Source organism: Fundulus heteroclitus, chromosome 8, assembly GCF_011125445.2.
Source record: "Fundulus heteroclitus isolate FHET01 chromosome 8, MU-UCD_Fhet_4.1, whole genome shotgun sequence".
NCBI lineage: Eukaryota > Metazoa > Chordata > Actinopteri > Cyprinodontiformes > Fundulidae > Fundulus > Fundulus heteroclitus.
Window position 1 is genome coordinate 11,050,469 of NC_046368.1, and position 23,970 is coordinate 11,074,438.

The 23,970-nt window shown below is 39.0% G+C and overlaps 1 protein-coding gene across 1 annotated transcript in view; it reads left to right on the forward strand.

Annotated features, from left to right (window-relative positions):
* The first annotated feature begins 6,462 nt into the window (after positions 1-6,462).
* il11ra (interleukin 11 receptor, alpha) overlaps positions 6,463-23,970 on the forward strand; it is a 63,690-nt gene continuing 46,182 nt past the window's right edge. The window contains exon 1 of the mRNA XM_036140100.1: positions 6,463-6,627. The gene's annotated coding sequence lies outside the window, so the exon portion shown is untranslated. The remainder of the gene's footprint in view (positions 6,628-23,970) is intronic.

The following is a 23,970-nucleotide window of genomic DNA, read 5'->3' on the forward strand; positions in this document are numbered from 1 at the left end:
AGTCTGTTAATCATAAAACTAGGTCAGTTAGGGGTCCGGCCCCTTATTATTGTTCCCAAAGAGATTCAGCCAAAAGGGGATTTGAAGAGGGGACTCAAACAAAGCACAGATTCTGCTTTTGCATGTGAAAATTGTCGCCGTGGGTACACTGTTTTGCAACGTTGTTCTTATCGCCTTAAAATGTTTGCATTTTGTCACATTACAAATACAAACGTCAATGCGTTTTAATGTTTTTTTATGTGATAAACCATTATAAATTACTGCATTATTATGAATTCACAATACTTTACAGGACTAACTTTCAGCTGCTAGCCATTACGGGTCTATTTCAACAGGCTTTGTACACCTAAAGATGGAGTTTTTTTGGCCATTTTTCTTTACAAAGTAGCTTCTTCTGTCAGATTAGATGAGCAACGTCTGTGAACATAATAGTAAGTAAAGTGTATTTGTACAGCACTCGTCACAGACACAGTCACAAAGCGCTGTATAACAGAAGTTACATTGAAGTTACACAAAGTTAAAAAACACAATAATATCATGACATAAAAGCCTGGTAGAAAAATCCAACTTTCAGCTGGATTTTTAAAAGTGTCCACATTGTCGGGAGAAGCAAACAAACTGTTCCACAGGATAGAAGCCCCAGACTGGAAGACCTTGTCCCCTGTTAGTTTTTAGCCTTGTATGGGGAACAACCAGGAGATTCTGGGCTTTAGACTGAAGGACACGAGCAGCAGAGTGTTTGGTTAAAATCTGACCCAAAAAATCAGGAGCCTGACGATTTAGAGCCCTGTAAGGGAGAACAAGTACTTTAAAGCAGACTCCAAAATCCGCTGGGAGGCAGTGTAGAGAGTATAAGACTAGGGTGGTATGGGAGTATTTATTAAATTTGGTAAAAAATATAGATAAAGCCACACGAGGAGTCAAATGTAACCCTTAGATTTTTTACATTGGATTTGGACACTGGGCAAAAGAAGGAACTCTCTAAGTTTTCAATGCGTGTGACTAAGAGCTATTATCAGGTTCCCTTGCTATTATTGTTTAAAACCAGATTTCACAAGACTTTTGGCACAGATTAATAATTGGACCTAGGTCTGAGTATTAAGATTCCCTTGATTCAGGGGGACTCTTCTGATCCAGGCTCAAGTATTCCGCAGCCTCTCACACCTCTGCTTTCTGTCTTGACCTGTATTTGTCGCCATTCACAGTTGAAAAAAAAAAAAACTCTGACAAGTTTATCTGCTAAAGAAAGGTCAACCCTATAGCATGATGGTGCCACTATCATGTTTTACCCCAATATTGGTGTATCCAGGGCAATGTGCACCGTTGATTATCTGCCAATCACAACACATGTGAAAAGTTGAGTTTTGGTCTCCTATGACCAGGAGCACCATCTTTCAAATGTTTGCTGTGTCCCCTGCTTGGGGATGGGTTGTTGCAGATGACTTTTTTTGCCTTTCATTCAACAATGGCTTTCTCCTTACCATGAAGGCCACATTTTGTATGTGCACAATTAATAGCTGTCTTATTGATATAATTTCCCACCCCGAGCAGGAGATATCTGCAGCTCCTCCAAAGTACCCACAGCCCTCTTGGCTACTTCTCTTATACTACTGAGGGGCGACACACACAGTAGGAAGGGACAGGGGGTGGTGTTACACCATTTTCCTTGACCTATCAGTTTTTGTTTACACTAGAGGGCGCTGTTTTGCTGACTACTCCATTACAAACGTAGTGCCCCTCAAGTGCGCAGGGTTAGGGTTAGCAATCTCACAACCCCTATAGGAAAAACTATACAAAGCGTAAGGCCCAGTGACCTGACAACAGTTAAGGGGAAGAACGTTGTTATGTTATTCAGTATATATATATTTATCATGAATAGGTCCTTTTGTTTCATATCAGGTATCCTGCATTGACGTTTTTCAATTTGCTTTATATTCTAGGCTTAATGTATATAAATGCAAACACTGTTTGTATTAATCATTAATGCCACCGTTGAAATCTAATATGAGGTGAACATTGTTTTACAATGGCTGTCTCCTGACAAAAGGTGTCATCCCTGTACTGCTTTTCTTTCGGGAGTTATAGAGGGGTCAGTAAAACAGGGTCTTCTAGAGTCACAGAATCTGATAGGTCACGTCAGTTTGGGTGAAGGTACAATCTTAGTTAATTAAAGATGTGCCATACCTTTCTGTTTTTTTTGTTTTTTTTTTTTTTTTTAGATTTTGAGATACTGTTCAATAATTCAGTCCTGTTCTAAAGTTCTCTACAACTTTATACCTTGGCTATCTGGGGCATTCTTGGTCTCCGATATTCCCCTACCTGAGCTTTGGATCTCCTACAAAGTTACATCTCTGATTAATGCCATTCTTGATCCTGGTCATAAAGATGCAGTTTGTCTGATTATGCTCTCCAACAAACCCTCTAAAGCAGGGGTTAATAACCTTTTTGGAACTGAGACTTACTTCATCGGTACTGTTTCATATGAAGGGCTACCTGTACTGACCGTTGAACTAAAGTGTTAGAGCTCAACATAACTTCATGTAATATGAACATGTTTTTAATGCTTTTAAATCTATGTAAATACAAGTATGGTTAATGAAGAGCAACTGAATAAAATAGCATTTTTTATGCAACTCACTGGAGGGTTTTGATATTTTTTTAGCAGGCTTGAGGGCACCACATGTGTTCCTTGGGAGCTACCTAGTGCCCGCAGGAACCATGTTGTGACCCCTGCCCTAAAGCAATGGAGTGCAACCTTTACAAACCAAAGAGCGATCTTTACCGTCAGTCCAGTTAAATAAAATGCATGTAGACTCGCAAAGGACCAGTGACCTCATGAATAAAAGACTACTTGACTTTTGATAAATATATCTTCACATTTCTGTAAATTATGATTTTAAAAAAGCACTTGAGAAAAATAGATCTATAAAAATATGAATGGTACGTTTGGCACCATTTTGTTGTGGAAATCCAATGCAATTAATCCATGGATAAAGAAAAAAAACAACATTTGATATGCAGGAGCTTAAGAGAGTATATATATATATATATATATATATATAAGTAAAAAAATGTTTTTATGTTTTGTCAAATAAGCTCAAAACCTTCACAGAAAGTTGAGTATGACATTAAATGCAGGTGAATTTGACTTAGTAATTAGGTGACATCTAAAGGACATTGGTCACTCTGGATTTTACTTAGGGATACCCGATTAAGGGATTGAATATCAATACACACCATGCTCTTCAAATCTTTGTGTTAGCCAGTTACAACAAAAATATGTAGAAAATATGTACACAAACCATGTACCATTATAACAGGACAAAACAACCAAGGGTTTGAATACTTTTGCAAGACATTGTTGTTGCACAATATTGTTGTAGGATTTTATTTTTTTACATGTTGCTATTACACAGAGGTATACTTCTACTGAACACTCACACATTGTATATGTACCTGAAAGGAACGCCATCATAATGATGCCCGGCAGGAAATAGAAGCTTTTTGATGGAATCCAATGTGACATCTTTGCAATTAACACTAACTAAGAGAAGATAGGGGGATTTTATTAGTTTACTTGCAAATGACAAATGTGTTTTTCCATCTCCACCTACATTCATCACGGAAGATAAAAGGTCACTGACTCAGATAATGAGATGCGACTGTCATTCTGTTTATTATCCACCAGAGCAGAGGGTGATGGAACCGCTAATGGATTTTATTAGTGTGTGTACCCAGTGAGTAACAGGTGAGCCAGATAAATGAAGCGCATCAAGGTGCCATCTCACAAAAAGAGGGTCAACATTTAGACCAGATTCGAGGAAAACATGGTGAAGCTATTTTTGTTTCCGTCCCCGACAAGAAATAAACAGGGTTATCTGGATGAGTGGTTCTCCGGATTTCTATGCAGAGTTCCACCTTAGCGCTCACAGCTATATCAACTCTACTTTTGTCTCTTCTGTCTTGAGCTGTGCCATATTTCCTCAGCTTTACTCCGTTTGTCACCGGAGGACTCTGCGGAGAACTCAGTGGGGCTGCGCTTAGTTAATCGTCTTTCATTTTAGTTTCCACAGACGATCTTGAAATACTTTTCTCTGCGCTTCTCTTTCTGGTGGTCTCTGGCTGGAACCGAGAGCAGCAGTAGGCTCAAACCGCTCATCGTTTTGCCCGTGTCTGCTTCTTCGCTTTTCACCACAGTTCAGAGTGTAACGTTCAACTAGATCACTTAAAATTGTAAATAGCTAATGCCAAGTTTACCGCTGGTGAGAGGGAAAGCACAGCCAGTGCTAGCAGCACCACATTCCTGGCAATAAACCGCTTTAGAGCCTGCATTTTTCTACTTATGTGGCGCCACATTTCTGAGCAGAATGCATCTACAAGTTGAGCAGCCAGATCCTCTCCGCCAATGGCAAACAGCTTTTGGTGGAGGTAATGTGATGGTGTGGGACGGCATTGTGATTATTTGAGAAAATAAGGTGGTTATTGTTGGCTATCTCCATGCATAGAGATATATAACATTAGATTCTATCATTCCGAAAAAAGTCAAAAAACAAAACAATTGGACTTTTTTCCGAAGTTTGAAGACGTTTCGCTTCCCATCCAGAAAGCTTTCTCAATTCAAATGTCTGGAGTAGTGTGGAGTTCCAAGCTTTATAGTATTGCCCAAAAAGGCCTCGTTACGGCTTAGATAACATGCAAATTGAACCGAAACAGGTCCAGCCCTTAGTAATGGAGAGTCGTTAGGGTCATTGTTGGCCTGCAAATTAAACCGAAGCTGGTCCACCTCTTTGCAATGGGGAGTCGTTAGGGTCGTTATTGGCCTGGTTTACAGGAGCAATGTTTTGGTCACCTGCATGGAGGTGAGGATTGAGGTGATAATTGGCAGGAATCAAACCCTACTAGGGCAATAGTATTGCTGTGTTGTAAGTTTTTGAGTCCTCCTCCTCTGTTTCATGTTGTTGTTTTTTTCTCTTAACGTAAATGGCTTCCTTCACACCCCTTTCAAACCGGATCAGATTCTATCCTCGGTGGTCTTAGTGCTGTCCCGGGCATGACCGTATTAAACAAGGTCTGGGATTAGCCTCAGGATGCTTTTCCTGCCTGATTGACAGCACAGACCTGTGACGAATATTGTTTGAAGAATGGGATGCAATCCCACAGCTGTCTATGACCAAGCGGGTGACTAGCATGAGGTGGAGGTGCCTGTTGTACCTGAGTACGGTTCTCACAAACTACTGAGTCCCTTGTTGAAATCGGTAGACTGCCATCACGTCTTGTTGCTTTAAACTTCTGTCACCCATTTTAGTAGCTCACACAAAACAAGAATAAATAGCAAAATATACTTTCTGGCATTGAAAAAATGCATGCTATTTTTTTTTCACCCCACAGGTGACATCCACATACACAACTCTACAGCTCAACTCAAAAATCTGTTTTTCTTACCAACGTGTCACCAGTCACGGGGAAATGAACGGACTTGCCAACAGCATGTGATTACAGTATATATAGTATAAAGTAATTGCTAATAAGCATGGGTAAAACAGAGGAATAATCAACCATAGACAAACTTCCCTACAGTTTTGGAAATTATTTTTTCATTAGCATATAATAATTATTATCCTCTTAATAGCATGTTTCTTTATACTGACAGTCAGGATCTGGCTGTGATGTAAAACTGCAGGAAGACTTTAGAGATTTGAGCACATTAATGAGCAATATTAGTTGAGCCCCGCAGCTGCAGCTTAATAGTTGACCAGTGATCTTCTGATCTAATTGTCGTGGGTTTGATCCCAGCGCTGCAGTTTGTTAAATCGAGAAGATGTTTCGACCAGATGAACATAAACATTTTGGAGAACACATATTCAGAATTCTGGGTACGGTAGAAAAGTAACACTGCACACAACCCTGAATAAACATACACATTTATTAATTAAAAGAGAGGTCAGACCAAATATTAGTGCGGGCGTTTGTGAAGTTTTTTAGTCTGTATGTAGGATTTGTGCACCCACATTTTGCCTTTTATTTTTAAAATAAATTTTGGATTTTTTTGTATAATAATTCCACCGTGAATAATAATAATAAAAATATATAGTTCTTATAAATAACTGAAAGCCTACAATTAATTTGATCTTCATGTCCATGATTAATTGATAAACTTCTTACATTGGTTGCACTTTGGAAAATGTTGTCATTTTAAAAAATCTATATTTTTATAATTAAAAATCAGCATTTTAAGTAAAGTTCGTTTGCAAAAACACAAGAATCTTCAAATGATCATATCTCACCCCCAGCAACCCTCAGATTGTTTTTCTATTCCAGTCCACTCCTGAATTAGGATCACTCTCTAATCCGTTTACAGTTAAGACCCGCCCACTTTTTTCTTCCAAATGATTGACAAGGCGGCACGTCCAATGAGACGGCAGCGGAATCCGTCTGGCACCGTCTGGCCTCGTATTTCTCGTCCGCCCCTCCTCTTTTCTCATCCCGGTCTAGTTTGTCGTCCCCTCCAAGTTAACCAGTCCCGACTCTGCTCTCTCTTCGGGTGAGCCGAAGAACCGCTCGCCTCGGTCCCAGTCATGGAAGAAGACAATATAATAATGCCCGTTTGACCCACGGAGTCGGTCCAAGGTGAGTTCGAGGGGTTTAAATGGATCGGGAGAAGAAGGGAGTTAGCGCGTGTGAGGCAGCGGCTGTGTGAAGGGGGAGGAGGGGGGGAGGCGAAAAGTTTTATCCGCCTCTCTCCACCGGACAGGGGGGAAATGTACTCCAGTGTGGCTCAGACTGTGGGACGGAATGCCATGATGCTAGCTTGTGTTGTTTGGTGTAACAGACTAAAGGAAGAGCCAAAGCTTTTAGCTTCTAGATAGTTTACTTATATTTTTTTATATATATATATTTTTTTTTTGTTTACTCACAGTGGAGTTTTTTCCCCTCTATTAAACATGTTTATTTGAGCATTAAACTTCAGCAATATTTTTGTTATTGTTAATAGACGTCTAATTATTTAGAACAACTAACTTATTGGTTTACGAAGGAACCTTTTTATTTTTGTATAAAGTATGTTAGCAAAATCTAGGAACGAGTTGTCTATCAAAACAACTTGCTTAACCTGTAAGGTTAATAAATTCACTTTCAGATCGAACCAGGGTAAAACAAAATGTTTTAAAGCTGAAAGTCTGTGGGGCGATTTATTTCAGCTCACTTGGCAGAATGTTGTAACCTAAAACCATTAAATATGATTTTCAAATGCAATTATTGTAAATATCGTGCATTAGAACACTGAACAAATCATCCCTGAGGAATGTTCTACCCTTTTAGTCTTTAAAATGTCAGTTTAATGACTTTACCTACAAGATCATGTTTGTTACAGCAGAAAACAATATTTTCATAATTAAAAACAGAGGCATAGAAGCGAAACGACCTTCTGCTTTGATTATTTTTCAAGGTAAACATTATCCTTATAATAAATCCTAAAATGGATTTCTAAACTATTAACACTGTAATGTATGTGTAAACCCAGTTGTTTTGTTTTTCCTTTAAATTCTGAAAACCATAACTAACAAACTATTTTGGTCGATTTTTGAAATTCTGCTCGACTGCAGGTAAGTTGAACACAATTTCGTCTGTGCCAATAATCCAATAGTTTGTTGCAATGTTTTTAGGAAGAATAAAACAATGATATAATGGACGATAATCTGAAATTCTTGAAACTGCAATAGCAAATAAATAGCCGTTTCTCAGACTGGAACAAAGACTTGCTAATAGGTAAAAAAAAAAAACCAAAAAAAAAACAAACATTTGGCTTGAAGGCTGCAAAAAAAATAAAATAAAAAAAATAGAAAAATGGCCATTTTGTTCCTAAGCTTTAAAATCTTTGTAATGAGAGACCAGAAAAAGTGTTTATTTACCCCTTCCCTAGAGGTTGGACACTGCTGGACAAGCTGGCTGAACAAAGGCTGCAAAACTTTCCCCTCACTTATAAGAAAGACAAATTTGGCTTTGCTTAGCACATCTTTCAGCATTTCCACCACTCTGGCACATAAACAGGGTCTACCTTGGCTCCATCTCACACTTGTGTATCATATCACCCATTATATAGCTTATGAATAACTGCAGCTTTTCTGTTTTGAACTAAAACAAATTAGATTGTGCTACGTATTTAGTTGAAATTAGTTTTTGTGGTATTGTTACTAAAAGTTATCATAACACGATAATATCATAGCGACCAGTGCCTAAATCCCACTGTCTTTCATTTATTTTCTCGGTTTCCGGCTCTCGAGCTCAGAGACTCTCTTGGCAGGGTCTAAATGAAACGCTTACGTTAGGTCGACCGAATGCACTTGTTGATGCAATAAACAAGATTGCTCTCCATTCAGCTCTTTTCTTGCTGTATATTTATTCTTTCATGCAGCCAGAGCTGCTGCGGGGCAACACCTCGGAGCAAGTCAGTGGACTATACGCATCCAGAAACAAATACTCTGGGAATGATAGACACAGTGGCACGGGGGTCTCGCTGCAGATGTGCATTCCTTTTTACCAGCGCAGGGATATAGCCTTTAAATAGAGCTTGGCATGAATGCAAACACACCAAGCAGAAAGATGAACCCTGGGGGCGTCCCAGGAGTAAGAGTGCGGGGGGTGTTGTAAAAAGAATAGGATATGCTCTGCTGCAAGGTATTTCCTTTTTACTTGGCACGGTTTATTGCACTTTTCTGAGTGCCTTCTCCTAAATATGAGCATATAGGTCAAAGTTCATGGTGTAGAATTACTCCTCTTTAGCGTAAAGTTGTTTGTGAGCTCTGCAATAACGGGGGAAGATTTCAACATGGTGCTGGACCCATCAGTGGTCGAATTTGATTTTGACCCAGCAAATCTTGCCATGGGACGTCAGAACGCTTGTGTTTATACAACAGGCGTGTCTGCAGAGCGTCAGTGATACGATACAGCATGAAATTGAGTCAGAGGCAGCTTTATCTGCTTAGGATGTTTACACCAATAAGGCAACCGGGTCCAGTTTCTGGTGCTGCTCAATGTATGGTCAGAAACAACATTTAGTAAGATACAGAGTCGTGTGTTGTCAACCAGTCGGCTGGTGATTTTCATTCAAGTTCTTGACTTGTGTCTAGACTGTTTAATTTATCTTTTGTTGTGCACATACCATGAGTTTGAGATTAGGTAGTTTGAGTGTTCCCAGGGTTACCCAGCTTGTTTTACCATCGCTACCTTTTTGTTTTTCTTTTGCAAGGCCACAGATTTATCTATAAAAGAAAAGAGGCAACAGCCTGGAAGTAGATTGCTGACTTGACATTGAATCACCTGGAACTCACTTTGCTGATTGAGGTCTTTGTTTCAGTCACACAAAAAGGAAGAGGCAATAAAAACTTTCAAAGCCTAAAAATGTTATTTAGTGCTAAACTATGTGTAGGAAGAAATACTAAAGTGTTGGCCACACCCTGAAATTTGTAGTTTTGGTGTTCTATCGGAGCTATGGTGAAGCGGGTGGGATGAGAGTAAATTTCTCTAAAGGCAGGTTTATGCTTGACGCACATACGTCCCAAAATATCTGCAGCATTTATGCTCCATGTGGCTTTTCCTCTGAAGTATTCTCCTAGACTCTAGAGGGCAGCGTTGCGCTTCTACACCAAGCGTACTACGCGCCACTAGAAGTAAAAAACAGAGTTGTTTCCAACATTTTAAAGCCTCTTACTTACTTCTTCCAAGAATGTCTGCGATTTCTGTCAATGAATTGTTATCAGTTTGTTTGATCTTTATGGGCAGAATCATAAAGATCTTTATATTTACGAACCTCGGCCAGAAGGAGCGCTTGCTCCTCAGCCATGTTTTTCAGCACGGGACTGTCTGTATAGTTAGAAATTTCTGTAGGTGCGTGAAGCGGAAACGTTTGGCCGCACGGAGGGGCGTGGTAGCCAGAATGGTGTAACATGACCGCGTGAACATCGCGGATGTGTCAAGCATAAACCAGGCTTAAGTCTTAGGCTGTGGTTCTAGACCATAAAAAGGTGGATGTGCCCCTCGGGGTTACGGGTAGGGCTGGACAATATAGAAAAAAAGCATATTGATAAAATATAAATCATATTGATCAATATCGATAATTATCAACAAATTCAAAACATGTATTTTAAGTGAAGTCCTGACCATTTTATACTGTTGTTTATGCAACTTACTTTTAAGCTACAGAACACACAGACACATTCAAACTCAACCCTTTGTTTATCCAACTTTTGACCAAAACTGCAAGTTTTTAAAAAAGAAAAAATAACTTTTTGAAGGGGGCGGGGCTTGGTTACGGCGCGTTCCTGGGTCTGCGTTTGTGATTGGTTGGGAGGATGTCATGACTGCAATATTAATCTACATGGCTAGAATGCAAAAGGAAGGAAAACTGTTATTCTATTGAACTTTTTATTGACCCTTCTTTTCTATCATTGATATACTTCTATCGATCACTATATATCGTTATTGAATTATCGTCAAGGCCTAGTTATGGGCTGTATCCCATCTGGTTGGGAAACACCTTGGGATCTTCCCGAATGAGCTGAAGTATGTCGCTGTGGAAAGGGATATTTGGGTTTTTCCTGCTGGACCTTTTGTCCCTGTGACCCAATCTCGGATAAGCGTAAGACAACGGATAGATGGATTGCTATCAGCTGTTGAAAGGTTGAACAGTCCATTTAAACTTGTTGCCTTAAAGCAGATAACCTAAGCTGTTTACTGTTGCCAGAGCGGGGAGGGGTACGCTAATGATCGGTGTTCAGTATGTGCTTATATGAGATGGGGTTTCTGAGAGCAAGCTCTACCCAGTGACGCCCTCCAGATTATTCTCATGGATCCCAAGGTGATTCCTGGCTAGAAGACATTGTTGCCCCACAAAGTTCTGGGTTTCTCGAGATCACTCCTCCCAGTGGAACATGCCTGGAAAATCTACAAAAGGAGGAGCTCAATAGGCATCCTGATCCAATACGAAACCGCTTCAACAGACTCGGCGGGGGAGCAGCGGTTCTGGTTCGGTACTTTTCCCCTTTGAGGAAGCTTAATTCAGCCACTTGTACCCTGGAATCCATTCTTTCAGGCATGGTCCATATCTCACGGCCGTAGGAGATGGTCAGAATGTAGATGGACTGGTAATTCAGGAGCTTTGCTTTTTTGCTAAGTTATGTCTTCACTGTTACAGAGCAGAGAAGTCTCTGCGTAACAAAGATGAGATCACAAAGTCCATTTCTTGTGGATAAGACACTTGGAATTCCTTCGCTTGGGAGACAGAGTGATGTGGAGGGAAGAATCTACTGGTCAGACGAGATGACTTGATCACATCCAGTCACTTGATTTTATGTATGTGCTGGCTATGGCTGAAAAAAAAAAACCCATCTCTTCCATTGTTCCCTTCCCTGTCATACACATCTGTCTTTATTCCCACATTCAAATACAGATCAAAACTTTGCTGCACTTTTGAGTTTGGACGGTCAAGTCAAGATGATCGATTAGCCTTCAAGAGAGTTGGATCTTAAACATTCTGGATGCTTTTTCAACCCTAAAATTAAATGTAAACACAATCAAGCATGCTGTTTGCCTCTGGCTACTAGTCTGTTCAGGACATTACCTTATGGTTTTATAACACCAAGGCTAAAACACCTTTGAAAACAGACATAATGTTTAGGGATCAAGGCTTTATTTGTCCTAAAAAAAAACCAAAGAGTCGAGGTTTTAATGAGGACTGGAAGGTTTTTTTTAACTAAAGCTGATAATCTTTTGTTTTGACTGCAGCCACTTTTAAAGATGGCAGCTTAGTGTAACTGAGATAAAAACAAAAAAAGCTAAAACAAAAGATACTAAAGAAAAAAAAATTAAAATGACTTTACCAAGACTAAAGTTGGAATTTGTGCAATCCTGTTTTGTATCAGGGAGGGCTTCAGAACTTATTGACTCAAATTGACTATTGAGTAAGCTTCTGAATTTACAGTAATGCATTGGAATATGGAATACATTTGTCAAGCGAATTCCTTCTGGCTACATGCTGCAGTACTTCTTAAGATAAACCCTTAAAAACGAACAAAATAAATCAAATGAATCAGGAATAAGACAAGGCACACGCAAGGATTTAAAACTCATTTGCACTTATCTGTAAAACTCCAGAGTCCTTCTCTGTCTGACACTTGTTCTAAACAAATAGTGCAATTTGGACGGTGCGAGGACATTATCTGACTTATTTACTTTAGTCAAACTTTGGAACAACTCGCCTCATTGAAACTTACCTCCAGATAATTTATTCTGGATTTAGCAACGTAATTATTCAGCTTTGCCTTTCACTTTGCCCGAATCCCTGCAGACTACTCCAAGTTTTTGCACTAGCTCCGGCCAAAAACCACATGTGCACAGGAAAAAAAACAACAACGCTGGCTCCACATAGACCTTGATACAGACTCCACACAAGCACGTACAGTATACATGTAAAGACACAAAGTCAGACAGGCCAGTGGCTTTGTGCCTACAGGCGCATATAATCAAATGCACGCCGCGCCAAACAAAGTCCAAGCCGCCGTACTCGCTCCTCGCTCATATTTCACTAGTCACTCACAGAGGGCCCACAGCAATCAACTCCAAATTAGAGCGAAATCTGCTCCAAGAACTGGAGAGCAGCTTGCCAGGTCTGAGGCCATACCACACTTGGTGTGTATGTAAGAGATGGAGAAACAAAAGAGCCAGCCCTTGATATTAAACCAACTCTGAGGGGCCCAGAATGGGGTCTGTGTGCGTCTGTGCTGCTGCTCATGCAGTTTCTTCTCCGCTCAAACCTAAAAGAATCTCTGTTAACTTCTGCACCGATTTCAACGAAGAGTTCGATGTTATTTCTGTCTATCCTGGTTTGTTGACCTCTTCCCGTTTTGGATCTTTACAGTTCCCAGACCTTTATAAGCCACAAGGTCAGGTCACTTCAGCGTCTTCTGACGTGCTTTTAGTTCCGACTCGCATAGAGTTCAGTCGACCAGCGGTAGCGCTCTATTTTAAGTTACATACTTTTCATAGATTGGACTTTTCCTTTGTTTAATGCAGAATTATTAGCTTTGGCCGGCCCTTCGCTTACTATTAAACTGCATTATTAAGACTTTTTTTTAGTTTATAAGGTCAACCTTTAGCTGTGTTTTCATATTTTGCTGATGGTTTCAAAATCCTAAGTTTCTTGCTGAAAAACCCTCGAGGGGGGTCAACAACCTTTTTGAAAGTGAGAGCTACTTCACTGGTGTTGTGTCTTATGAAGGGCTACCAGTACTGACTTTTGAACTAGAGGAGTCAGAGTTCACTTTAATTTTTCATGCTTTGTTGTAGATATTGTCATTTTAAAATCTATATATATGTAGTTTTTCTTTTTTTCTTTTTTTGAATAGGTTCCTGGGCACCATATGTGGTCCTCAGGGGCTACTTGTTGCCCGCGGGCACCGTGTTGGTGACCCCTGCCCTAGAGTGTGTGGTAACAGGCAGGCTGACGCTTCATTAAACAGACTGTAAACCATAGAAATGACATGAAAGAACTTTTTTTTTAAACTTTGGGCTACGTGGATACTGCTAGCAGGACCGTGGCTTTTCTTGATGAGCCTGTTGAGTTTTTATAATTCTAAAAACTACACTGTCTGAATGTTGAAATAGTCTTTGTTCGTTTTTACAATGGCGTTTAGGAGTAAAATAAGAATTCTCATTTCAAGAAGAAGGATGACGTTTCAATTCAATAATTAAAGGTTTTGGATAAAGTCAAGAAATTTTTTTCCAAATGCATTTAGGTCAACTTAAGTAGTAATGATTATTTTCAAGTGTTAATGAGCTAGATAAGGAAGAATTGTCCCTTTTTTCTCAGAAAGTTTTTTTTTTTGTTATTAAAAGTGCTGACTGACCCCCCCTCTGTCCTGGGACAAGGACATTTGACCCGTTTGTCCCCCCTGTCAGCGGGCGTGCTCATACGCATGCATAAATACACCCCCCTGTATTACATCTCCATTGTGTTGTAAAGCTATTGAAGGCTAATGTGGCTAATAATAACACAGGTTATAGTGGCTCATCCCTGAAGCAGACAATTAGAGCAGAAAAAAATAGGAAACTGTAAAAACCTATCTTGCTGTTGTAGATGATCACTAAAGAAATTGTAGTGCAAAATTACCATAAAGGCTGAAATTGTACATTAAAAACATGTTTTATACATGTGCCAGATCCATGCGTGTAACACCTTTCTGTACAGAATTTCTTCATTTGTCCTTCAGTAGTAGAAATTAATTTGTATTTTCACCAGAAATAACCCCATGCCTTCCAAAAATGTTGCAGCAGCATGGGAAATAGTAATCAGAATCCACTTTGAAATTTTACAATCATGACAACCCTAATTCATTTACCGTATTTTTCGCACTATAAGGCGCACTTAATACCCTTAAATTTTCTCAAAAATTGATGGTTGGCCTTATAATCTGGTGCGCCTCATATATGATTACCGTTGTGCTTACTGACCGATTTTTATGTGGTACAATGCGCTCAACAATCTGTTAAATTGTGTCATTACGACTTTGGTTAGCAACGAAGCTGCGCCGCTCAATGGATATTTGGAGCATTACGGTACACTGTGTCACTACCTGATCGGCCCCCTGAGCTGTCTACAAGACTGCCTGACTTTAATGTCTAAACTTAAATTGCATTCGTGTAAGGCAGCCCGCGCCCGGAGTACATGCTAGCAACAATAAAACTAGTGAGTTAATTCAATATAAAAGTTACGTTTATTTTGGCTTTATTATAGAAACAGGGCATTGTAGTCCAGCTACTCTGTCCTCCCGACAGAGACGGATAGCTCTTTGTTAAGCGCAGAATCTTTGCCTCGGGTTTGGTTTGTTTTACCTGAACTACAAGGGCGACAGGGCGGGGACGGCACGTTCGGCAAAGCTCTTCTACGTCGGGACAGCGGCAGGACCGGGTAATTACCTCTTGTTTCGCTAAACCTTTTTACTCCATCATGATACACTAAAATCGAGGACGTTTCTGGGTACAGGTTTTGCCGGGGACAGGTAATCCAAAACGAACACGGTCCCCGGAAATTGGGGACACACTTGGAAGAAAATAGAATGCGCCTTATGGTCCGAAAAATACCGCAATGATTCAGATGCTGGACAAGAAGCCTTTGTAAAGCCTATTTTTACCTTTGTTCAAAATAAATCTCTCATGGCTCTCATTTATCGTCTCTGTGAAGCTTTTAAATACCTTTTTAATAAAAATGCAAACTAGCTAAGATGTAATATGTGGCTGGAAAATAGAAAAGCTGTGCGTAGGTTCTCCCAGCTAAAGGGCTAAAAAAGTTTCTTCGGACTACCTTTTTATTATATGTGCCACCTTTTTTGTGGAAAGCATCATTTAATGCCTACAAGTGAAGGCTGAAGATTGTGATGTAGTTCACGAGGAAAAAACCACCTTGCCTTCATATGTCCTACTTGTGAGGAAGTGACTATTTTCACTTTTATGGTGATGTATATTTGATGGACTTGTCTGCTTAAATTATGTGACAGTCCATTGGATATAGCTAGCTTATCTAAAGGTGGTTAAGTGTACGCTGTGGTAAGATACAGTCTACACTAAATCAGTATGTCAGATAATTAATTAGGCACCTGTTCTAATTCTATTTCCCCCTCCTTCTTTATTGTCTGCTTTAATTTGCTTCCCTACATTTGCACTCCCTCTTCCCTTGTCATTTTCGTCACCTTTCCCTCCTGGCACTCTGCATCCCTGTACTCCGCTCACCTTTTAGCCCCGACTGTGTTTGTTGTCTTCATGGAGCATTGGCAGACTTAAAGAAGGATAAATGGGCGTTATCGAGCATGGTGATCGTATCTGATTTGGCAGACAGGTGGCAGAAACAAATGAAAACAACGCTGTGGCTACGCTGCTGTCGCTTTGTTGTGGAGCTCTTCCATTAAAGCTGCAATTGTGAAAATAATGTGAACAAATTAATCTGTTTTGTTCATATACGTTGAGCCGTGTTCGTTTGCTAGTTTCTGCCCACTATGGTAGTTGGTAAGTCAATGGTTTATCACTAAGAAGTGCATTAAAATGCAGATAGATCGTATTTGAACATCACTCTGATGTGCTGCTTTGGCGTTAAGCTGGATCTGTGTTTGTTAACTTGGTGCAGTGTGATGTATTTCAGATGACTCATGTCAGGTGTTATGTTCCTTTGGGAGTTGTGGGCGCACTCTTTATTCTCTGACCTTCCAAGTAAAAGAAGACTGAAACTCAACTTTGCTACAAGTCACTTTTCTGCAGCATCACTCTAAATGGTTTGCTGTCCTCACTCAACCAGATATGTTGTTGCAACATATAACCAATAATGTGCCAAGTGTGACCCAATGTATTTATGTGTGTTTTTTTATGACTTTATCTTGGTAAGCAGGGTACTGTGGTTGCATGGATTTGCATCCAGTTGTATTAAAGACGATTTATCCATAAAGGCTGTATGTTCTGACTTTTGCGGAATCGATAATAAATTAGAGAGATTCTTTATCTGCAGCGTTTGTTGAGCATTGACTTGCCAATTCTAATTTTGTTTGATTCCAATTTCTCTTTTAGAACTTTAATACCAAGGTAAAGGAACAGTAACCGTGCCTACAAGCTGAACTCTTGTGGTATTTGTGCATTTACAACACCTACAAGTTTTCATCTTGTCCCACTTCTGCCTCAGCCGTTTGAGAACCGACCCAAAACGGATTTGGGCCAATGAAGTTACAGTATTATATAGTTTGAGGCGGGACATGCAGCTGTGACGAAAGCCAGAGGTGCCGAATCAAAATAAACATGGCATCGCAGGAGGACACAAACGGCCTCCTCTCATTTTCATTTGACACCGTGATTGTCTAAAACCGACCTTTGGTAGACGGGTACTAGGTTTCGCTTTGCCCAATCAGCTCTGAAAGTACTGCTAAATGTCCCTCCTTTCCCCAAACTGATTCGATGGGAGCAGGCCCATATTTGTAGCACTTAGAGTGCTACACATGGTGTAGCACTCAATCATGTAAAGCAGTTTGCATTGTTCTTGTCCTGAAATGTGCTATACACATTAATTTGCCTTGCCTTACACATGATCAGTCTGGTTTGCTGTGTTAACAGAACAGTAGTCAAATATTTTATTCTAGTCTCCCTGACATGAGCATGCCTGAAGAAGTTTAAGTTACAGTCTAATGCAAAGAAAAAAGTATGAAGTATAACATATTGTACTAGCTAGGTATTAGAACTGTTAGCATTACAATAACATATGTCTCGTTGTGTATTCATGACAGAACACAGATAATAGCTCGTTTCGAAATCAAGCATTTATTTGAAAACAACTGTTGAAGAATCAATAGGACAAATCAGAGCAACTTTGCTGTGCACTGTTCTTCACAGCCTTCATGAAACTGAGACATGGTTCAACACTTCACAGGAAAAAAAAACAACTTCTAACATCTCTCTGCCTCTTCTGACTTCATTTTTAAACATTTCTCTATTAAAATAGCTAACTTTCATTCTTCTCGTCTTCACTGAGTCTGAAGTTCCAAAACAGGGTGTTGTGGATCGTGATAGATGGTAGTGCTTTTGTATGATTCATATAGTATTTTTTTCTTTTTTTTTTCTTTAATAAACCATTAAGTTCATAAAACATTTCTCACGAAGAGTCGATGCATATGTTGAATTTCTTTACTCTTTACAGTTGGTTTTAATATTCTCTGAGTCTGGCATTGTCAGATTTTCCAAACTTACAGTTAATCAAAGATGGCTGAAAGAGGGCCGTTTTACTCCAAACAGATGTCTGCAACCGGCAGCAGCGACAGCTTTGTTGGCTTGATGTATGGGGGCCATGACGTTTGCAGCCGAGAACATTTTGGTCGATTTTTATTTTATTTTTTTCAGCCAAAGAAAAAGCTATTCTGATAACATGAAGCAAATGTTAAAAGTTGCTTTCAGTTTGTCGGACAGACTGTTTTGACATCAAATCACTTCAACAACAGAAAAAAAAATGCATTTGGCAAGACAACCTTAGCAAATAATCCTTAGTATAGCCATTAAAAAATCTCCTTAAAGTTGGTTTTAAATATCAGTAATTAATAATGCTGGATGAAAACAGCAATACAAATAAAATAAAAATAAAAATCTTTCTGCTACTGCATCTAAATGGTTATATAAAATCTAGTTTTAGGAAAAATGATGTGCAACTATTGTTTTTTTTTTTTGTAAATCAGTCTAAACTACAACAAAATATCCCCCAAGGAGAAGCGTGCCTCTCTGTGTTTAAACATATTTAATGACCATATGGGGCCTGTTTGGTTAAACGATCTTAAAATGATCTATTCCTTGTGTCATTGTTTACCTAAAAGGTTAGATAAAGGTAAGGTGGCCGTTGGTACGAAGCTATGGCTCACCTCTGTTCAAACAGTCTTATGTAAAAAAATAAAAAAATAACAGAATGCCAACTGCAACCAAGTTTAGCTTCTATATATTTGTTTTTTTTTTAATGTAATTTAGCATTTCTGAAGTTGTTGGAAAAAATGTAAAAGAAATGCAACGTATCTTGTGCAGCTGTGAATGCAGTTGCAAAGTCTATTCTAATTGAGGTCTGGGTTCTGTAGATTTGTCTGGAATAAGTCCGAGTCACGTTAATACCTTAAACTAGTGTGGTCATGTAGAGGGTTCTCTGGTTAAACTCCACCCTCCATCTGCCTCTGCCTTTGATCTTGAACGGCCCCTTTAATCTTCCCTTTGGATCCCATCAACACACAAACACACACACACACACAAACACACTTCTATGCACGTACGCAAACAAACGCCAAGCGTCTCAAAGCCAACAAACTTTAAAAAGGAAATCATGGTGGTGCACTGCACATCAGCTCTTCTATCTCCTGTGCCATCTCAAGCAAGCGGCTTGGATAATCTGCTGCTCGTGAAGCCGGCACCGTGCACAGGGCTACGCGCTCTGATGGGGGATCGTCTACTAGTTTGGCATTTTTGTCAGTCTGAAAGAAACCTCAGTGCAGATTTTGCTTCTTATGAGTAATTTAGGACCCCAAGGTTGCCTTTTCTTCTTCGGTTCTTGTAAAAAAAAAAATAATAATATTGATAAAGGAAAGTTATATGCAAAGTGTTTTTGTTTTTTTTTGGTACCAGTTCGAATGTGACATGTTTGTTTAGCTGATTGGGTCAGAAACAACATTTGTTGACAAGTCAACACTTTTAGGGTCCCATTTAACCCGATTTGTCCGCCCTGGGTGGATCTTTTTACTAGGGCTCAGCTATGTGCGTGTGTGTGTGTGTGTGTATTTTTGTGTGTAAGAATGTGTTTTTAATTTAATCTCGTGTACAGTCTATGAGGGATGTTTACAACGTTTTTTTTTTTGTTTTTTTTTTTTACTTAATCTTTGCTTGAGAACGGTTTATTCCACTCAGATGCATATTTCTCTGCAAAAAAAAAAAAAAAATACTAAGCGTGCTGAAGTTTTCCAATTAAAAAAATATTATGACCTAAAGCCATTAAGGAAAAAAAAAATGTTTTGGGGTATTTTATTGACAAAAAGTGGTGTGGAGGTAAATTTCTCCTATATCTTAAGCGACTGCACAAGACACCACATCACTACCTTGGATTACTTTAAATAATTGAAAGATTTGTCAGTGCTCTCTGTCCAGACATATAATACACACCACCTTGTGTTTAACAGACAAGAGAAGGAAACAAAGATAGCCAGCAGGTGTTGAGACTGTGCACAGCTGACTGGATCAGAATAGGGAGGGTCAATCCACATAAAGCCTTAGGACCAGATAGTATTCCAGTTAACATGTTAAAAGACTCTGCTGCTGATGACTTGGAGGTAGATTTTTACAGACACGTTGTAGATTTCTTTAACAAAATAAAAAACAAAATAAAAAAAAAGATGTCAACTAGTTTTTTGTTGGAGATTTCAAAACGCTTAAAGAGTATTTGTAAAACACCCACCTACAGTAAATAATATATCTATATATATATCTATATATATATAGATATATATATATCTATATATATATCTATATATATATATATATATATATATATGGAAATATTATTTACTGTATAAACTTTCAAATATTATAAAAATGGTTAACTAATGTCAATACCAATCTGTGTTAAAACCACTAATCTACTTTTACTACTAGCCTGGTGCAGTGGTAGTAAAAGTAGTTTGAGTAGAGGGAGAGCAGTTTACTTTCTTAATTAACTCCTTTAAACAACTTGTTTTTGGATCCTATCATAACCTTCCTCAAACCTTACCTACAACCTAAAGTTTTACACATCGTTTTAACTCGTTTAGATGCCCCGCACGGAATTTTATCCCTCCAGAAGAAAATTAACCACGATGCCAAGATTTTTATCCCAGCTTAGAGTGAAGATTTGTCTGTTCAGACTGAGAGGCTCACTCTGGAACTGCATTTTGGAAGTGTTATCAAAAAGCCTCATCAAATGTTATTCAAGAAATGAATGTTTCTTGAATAACACATTTCAGTTTCATAACACAGAGCAGAGCAGTCCCTCAGGGACATGTAGCCATTTGGCGATATGGCTTAAAAATAAAATCCCAGATTTTATTATACCAAATCCGTTTCATCGATTTTATTATTTTTCGATTTCGGTTTTCAAATCGATTCCTTTTCATTTCACAAAAAATAAATGACAGAAATTATTTTAGAAATGTTGCCTGAATTCAAAGTGCAACAAAACAAGATGGCCGCCCCGCCATTTTAAACAATGAAAATATAACAAAAAGTTTGCTGCTAGTGGTATTACACATTGAGCTAAGAACATGCTTCACTTCACTTGTGTAATTTCAAACTAATTTTAAAAATATATTAATGGATTAATGTGTTTTATGGTAAAAAAAAGTTTCCTTTTACAGTATTCTACCAATATATTTTCCTAAACATATATTCAGCATTGCATGCTACTATCTTAATGGATGCCCAGTGTTTCCCTTTGCAAAATAAAATCCTGACTTTCCAAACATTAAATCTTAATGCATTATAAATTTGAATGAATCGATTTATCACCCAGCCCTAATTTGCTCTTTATGCTGCTGACACGTAACTATATCCCAGATTCAGGCAAAGCAGAATTTTAAGCTCTTGATGATGGTTCAACAGGAATAGCATTCATCGTGGAGATTTATAGAGCAGAAGTGGAACAGTTGGTGAGCTGCTCTGCGGACAGCAGTCAAACCCATAATGTCAAAATAGCTACAGAGCACATTTAGGATCTCTACGTCAGTGACTTCCCTGTGGACAGGGTCAGCAAAACCAGACTTGTGGGAACTTCTCTTGATATGCCCTGGTGTCCATATTCTTTACACATCCGGCCAAGAAATCTCATCTGAAAAAACATTACCCCAAGGGGGTAAAGTGATATGCATTCTGTGCTACACCCCCCCCCCACCCCCCCCCCCCCCCCCCCCCCCCCACACACACACACACACCTGTTTTACTGAGGCTTTGTTGAGAGCATACTGGATGCTGTGTGACTAACAGCAGAACTGGAGGTGTGATAGTGGTGGAGGAGAAAGTCATCGGGGTCTCATTACCCTGTTTGGAGACGAAGTAGAGATGCAAGGTGAATTCCTCAGTTTTGAGATATTCCTCCTTTTTTTTTCTCTCTCTCCAACCACTTTATAAATTCTACATCTAATCAATAAATACCTGACTATGCAAATGCCTAATTTTAGCGTATATTATTAACAAACCCATTGGATACCATTTTGTTTCTTACTGTTGGATTTCCTTTGGAGCTTTATCCTTTATTTGTATTTGTATCTTGGATTGTTTTGTGTCCGTTTGATTATGCATGTAGTTATTCATACTTTAGTTATAATATCTTTGTCTATACTTTGTCGCAACCATTCAATGGCACTTCTTCCTTTTGAGAAAATAAGTAAAATCATGACAGAGGAACTGCTGTTATCGAAAATAAATAGGGATTACATTACGGCCATTCTCTGCCATCCCCCCCCCCCCCCCCCCCCCCCCCCCAGAGGCTTAAAGTGTGCAATAGTCCTTAGCAGCTAATAGACTCATTTTCAAGTCAGGAAGTCAGATAGCAGTCCGCAATAATGCAATAGATTTAGATCTTCAAGCTTGTGGTTGTAATTCCAGAGAGAAAGGGGTCAATCTCATTTGAACTAACCCTTAAATAAAATAGAAATAAATGTTTCATTCACCAAGGGATCTGCTTTGCCACTTTTTAAATGCAACACAGGCCAGCAATGGCAACCAAGGTGTTGTACCCCGGTGCACATCTGAATTCCTTGTATCTAAAGCAGTAAAACTCAGCCCTCCATCTTCTTCCCATACCATTCCCTACATTTTATTTCACCCCCCCCCCCATCCATTACTTGCTCTCCTCTTTTTTGTCTGTTATTCCTTTCTCTTTTAGCCAATTTCCATCATTGCCTTTGGGTTTGCAGCTCAGCGTGCTACCTGTCTTCCTCAACATGTTAGGACAGTCAGCCATCCAGTCTGTAGTAATGGGGAAGGCATGGAGTTCCCAGCAGAGTGACTCATGCTTCTAGCAAACAGGGGTCGTGCAAATGTGGGCGTATGTGTGTGTGGGACAGTCAAAGTATGTGTGGGTGGTAGGGGGAGGGATAAAGATATCACGTGTGTGTGTGTGTGTGTGTGTGTGTGTGTGTGTGTGTGTGTGTGTGTGTTTGTGTGTGTGTGTGTGTGTGTGTGTGTTTATGCTCAAACATGTTTATGCAATTTGGGCGCGAGTGTGCCATGTTTTCCTTTCTGCTGGGCACGTGATGAGGGATTTCTGTCGGTAGTGTAAAGGTTATCTGATAGCCAAAGTAAAGCGCACATAAATCAAGGCTAACATTGAAACGAGCCCTATGAGGAAAAATAGACTTTTGTTTTCCCCATACATATGGATAAGTTTATCTCCTGATAAACATTGAAATATTTGCATGTTTCCACATATTTATCTGTAAACGTCCTTGTTTTATAATTTCCTGTTTTGAGCTTGCGCTATATTGCGAACCCAGAAAATGTGATTTGCAGGCATGTAAATTGGGTCTTTATTTAACTGTAGTAATGTTAAAGCTGGTTGTTCATATTTATGTAATAACACCCTTATCTCATGCCCTGCATGGGTAAGTGGGGATAGATGATGGATGGATGGATGGATGGATGGATGGATGGATGAATGATCCGACTCATATCTGTTTTGAAGGACATTTAAATGAACTTTCTTATAGCAGCTTCGGGATCATAAACGGTGCGTATTTCTGGAGCATAATCAGCAGGTTCAAATACTTTTACAGCTCAATCCAATGCTGTGATGGCAGCCTTCTATATAGCTGTTGCTCAGAGTGTGTAATATCTGTGAAAATTACACATTTCTTTTAATTTACATAGTTTGTAAATGTGTTACCTTTTTATCACTGCTTTTTAGCTGTTGGTTGACTTTGGACACAGGGAAGGGGATTAAAAACAAACATTTTGTAATTGCAAAATGTTTCATGCATCTTGTACTTTTAAATAATTTTACCACCACCATCTTCCTAACTTTCTTGTGAACCTCACAATGATTAGTATTATTTTGACCAAAAGCTTTAACTGTACATTGTCACATTTATAAATGTGAACATTGTTCTGGTTGTCCTACATTCTTTTACATTAAACTCAGTCTGAAGGTACAAACAATTTCTCACCAGTTTTATGGCTGGTGTAAATCTTTCAAAGGGAAATATTTTAGATCAGAAATGGCATACTAGTAATAAAAGAAAACCTGTCCAGCATCCAGTTTATTTCTTGGCTTTATTTTAGGAATTTTCAATTTATAAATACATTTCCTGTAAAAGGATATTAAAGAAAAAGTTACACAATTAACACATTTAGTCAATCTTTAAGTAGCAGATTAGCACCATCAATTGTAGACGGACATAT